Source organism: Chrysochloris asiatica, unplaced genomic scaffold, assembly GCF_000296735.1.
Source record: "Chrysochloris asiatica unplaced genomic scaffold, ChrAsi1.0 scaffold00007, whole genome shotgun sequence".
Lineage (NCBI taxonomy): Eukaryota > Metazoa > Chordata > Mammalia > Afrosoricida > Chrysochloridae > Chrysochloris > Chrysochloris asiatica.
In genome coordinates this window covers 15,306,625-15,310,776 of record NW_006408525.1, presented here as the reverse complement: position 1 = coordinate 15,310,776, position 4,152 = coordinate 15,306,625, and positions in this window count along the sequence as shown.

Here is a 4,152-nt window from a genome sequence, read left to right as displayed (position 1 = left end):
TTTGGTGTTCCCTTGTTCTGTTTGAGCAACTGCCTCTTGGTCTGTGTACAGGTTCCTCATGAGCACAATTAAGTGTTCCAGAATACTCATTCTCTGCAATGTTGTCCATAGCTTGTCATGATCCACACAGTCCAAAGCCTTGGCATCATCACCAAAGCACAGGTAATTATCTTTCTGGTATTCTCTGCTTTCAGCCAAGATCCATCTGATGTCAGCAATGATATCCTTCATTCCACATCCTCATCTGAATCCAGCATGAACCTCTGTCAGTTCCCTGTCAATGTATGGTCTAAAACCAGAGACTGACTTTTTCTGCAAATACCAGACAATATATATTGTAGCCTTTGTCGTTGTTAGGTGCCGTCAAGTCAGTACCAACTCATAACAACGTTATGCACAATAGAAAAAAACACTGTCCAGTCTTGCACAAACCTCATAATTTAAGGTTACAGCACAAAGCAGCTATAGGTCATATGTAAATGAAAGATTGTAAGTATATTTCCAATAGAACTTTATAAGGAAAAAAAAAAAAAGACACTTAGTCCTAGTTTGCCAACTCCTACCCTAAACTAATGAAAACAACAATTCTAGCAACTATTCCTTTAGTAATATTACTACTGCTGCCATAGACAACTACCATGGACTACAAGAAGAGCAAACACATCTTTCTTGGAAGCAGTACAACTAGGATGCTCCTTAGAAGTGAGGACAGCAAGACTTTGCCTCTCATACTTTGGACATGTGGTCAGGAAGGATCAGTTCCTGGAGAAAGACATCAGGTTTCATAAAGTGGAGGATCAGCTAAAAGAGGAACAGCCCCACCAAGATGGACTGAACAGTAGAAATAACAATGGACTCAAACCTATCAATTGTGAGATGGTGCAGGACCAGGTTGTACTTTGTTCTATCGTGCACAGAATTGCTATGAGTCGGAACAAAATGTAGGGCACCTTACAACAAAAACAGCACAATAGATGAAATGAAATGATAGTCCAACCCACTCTTTGCCATCAAGTCCATTCAGATTCAGACCAACCCTGTATAGAGTTTTTAAGTCTATCAATCTTTATGAAAGCAGGAAGTCACAGCTTTCTGCTTTATGGGAACAGGACGTCTCATCTTTCTGACCTTGTAGATACTGGTGGTTATCCTAAAGTGCCAACACGATCCAAAATAGAGCCTACGACATTCACTACTAATGTTTTGCCCTATATCCTTACCAACTTTAACCTATGCTCTGTTTTTTTACATAAAGGTAATCATTTTCATATATTCAGATTTTCACCAGCAATTCTAATTTAAATTTTATAACTTACACATTTCCCCCTTATAGCAGATACTGTTGATTGTCCCCCTTTCCTGATATGACCTCTACATTCTCAGATTCACCTGTAGTCACAGTATGCTGTCACCTACCCTATATGCTGATATCTTTCCACCTCAATCATTCATCGGCATCACCCTGCTTTTCTGCCTGAAGGATTTCTCTAGCTTCCTGAGAGCTTCCAGGATTACGCAAATCAATAGCAGACATATTGGGTTATGGCATCTTTAAGGGAACTAAAGCACGAAGAGGTGAAATAACTTGTACAAGTGTACACAGTAAGTAAGAGTCAACGCATCACTTCCTAAGGGAGGGTCTTATAAGCTTAGATGTGATAAAGCAGTGAAAACTCAATTGATAAAAATGCACTAACATTTAAAACCTGTGCTCCTCAGAAAAATGAACTGCTGAAAAAATACTACCACACTGTATGAAAATATATTTTTATATAAGAAAGTATACTTTATTATTTGAGTCACACTGAAATGGAGGATGCTAAATTCTAATTTTTTGCATACTTAGAAAATATAAGAACCAACCACAAATAATTATATCATGTTAAAGGATTTATGTCCTGCTTGTTCTAGAAATTATTTAGGGTGGCTTATAAATATACATAAAATATAGTGAGTTGACTTATGCAAATTACAAAAGACTAAGGATAATAAGGAGTCCTGGTGTGGTGCTGCAGGATAATGTGCTGGACTGCAAGGTTCAAATCCACAAGCTGCTCCTCGGAAACCCTATACAGGGTGATTATGAGTCAAAACCGACTCCACAGCCACTACCACCACCAGGAGTCAAAATGAAATATATCTAAGGCATTCCCTCAATTAAAATATGTATTCTTAGTTCAGAGTTATTAAAATTGGGACAGAGGAGTACATCTTGGAATGAATGACAGACAGGAACTGTTAAAAGTTCTTCCCTCTTTGCCAAGCACTATGTTGTTGTTGTTAAGTGCCATCAAGTCGATTCCGACTTATATTGACCCTGTACAGGGCTTCCAAGGAGTGACTGGTGAGTTTGAAGTGCTGACCTTGTGGTTCAAATCTACCTTGCAGTCCAGGACATTAACCCACAGCACCACACACTAGCCCTTTATATATGTTATTCCTTTAACTCTCTCGGGGTTGGCACTATGATGTTCATTTCATAGTTGAAGCAGTTAAGTTTTGTGAGTTTAATTTAAGTTCTTCATTGAAAAATTAGTTTCAGAACTTCATAGATACAAGCCACTTGCAAGGTGTTGAAGATCCAGTGGTGGAAAAGGAAAGCCAGTTCCTTGCTCCCATGGATAATTTAATGGGGGAAGAAAGAGAAGTGTGATGAATGTTACTGAAAGGTGCTATGAAAGCTTATAAGAGAAAGAAAGATTTAACCCAGACTAAGCTCAGGGAAGATAGTTTAGCAGAGGTGATATGTGATCTGAGAACCAGAGCATAAGTAACTATATTCTAGCAAACAAGAAAGAGAGCTCCTGGCATTGAAAAGAGTAAAAATTAATTAGTTCAAGAAAGCAAAGAAGAGCGGAGCTATAATTTAAACTTAAGTCTGACTTACTTCAATTCATGTGCATAACCAATTACCATCTCTAAAAGCAAGTCAGGGTCTTTACCTCTGCACCTTCCTTTGCCCCTTGTCCAACATATTCATACAGATCAAATCCATTTTCAATTTATGTTGAAGTAAAAAATCAGGGTGCAGTTGTCTGCACAGAGGGGAAGGCAATCTATAAGTTGCATTTAGTCTCGTATTTGAATATTTTAGGCTAGGGCCAATGGTGTTGCCTATATCTTCCCCTCCCAACACCACCTCTTCTGAGTCCTTGAAGCACTGTTAATCTCTTCAAGGACTCCCAACATGCAGTACCCAGAGCAATCAGACCAACTTCCTGGCCAAGAGATGACGCTGGAAGGGGCACGTATCTGGTCTATATCTACTGTAGTTCCACAGCATTCACAGAAGTCCCTTGGTCCCCACACAAAACCCCAGAAGAGGTAGCAATTTGAAAGAATTCAAAAGTTGCTGAAAGAACACAGACTAGAGAGACACACTGCCCCCTGAGGAGCTATTCTTGTAGGAGAATGGGCATTTGCCTCAGAGAGAAATAAGGAAAGGGATTTAGGAATACATTCGAAACTAAGCCTGCCCTGAAAATATCAGTCATGCCTTTTGAAAAAGAATCTGTGTTTGCCTAATTTTATGAGCAAGTAAAATACACACAGACACATTCACAATGCATCAACGAGTTTATTTTTGTATAAAAATGAAATGTTGACATGTTTACCTGGATAACATTTTAAACGCCTTTCTCACTTCTTCCCTATTTCTGTCTACTTTTCCCCCTTCTCTTTGAATTTTCTACTTTCTGTATAGGTGCTCTACACAAGCCAACAGATGCTATGGAAGAAAAACGAGAAGAAGAAAGAAAAAAACCAACAACAACAACCTTACCATTTCTTAATATCATCAAAACGTGTTTTCTCTTTAAGTTTATAAAGTCACATGCATCGTGCTACACATATTTATTTGAAATTACTTTACACTACCTCTCAATGGTGGGTAAGTTTGTTGTTTGTTGCTTGTGCCATACCAACAATAAATGAACCATTAATGTAGGCTGAAAGCAGAGAATATCAGAAGGATGTTTGTTTACCTGTGCTTTATTGACTACGTGAAGGCTTTCGATTGTGTGGATCATGACAAGCTATGGACAACATTGAGAAGTATGAGTATTCCAGTACACTTAATTGTACTTCTGAGAAATCTGTACCTGGACCAAGAGGCAGTTGTTCGAACAGAACATGGGAACACTGAATGTTTTA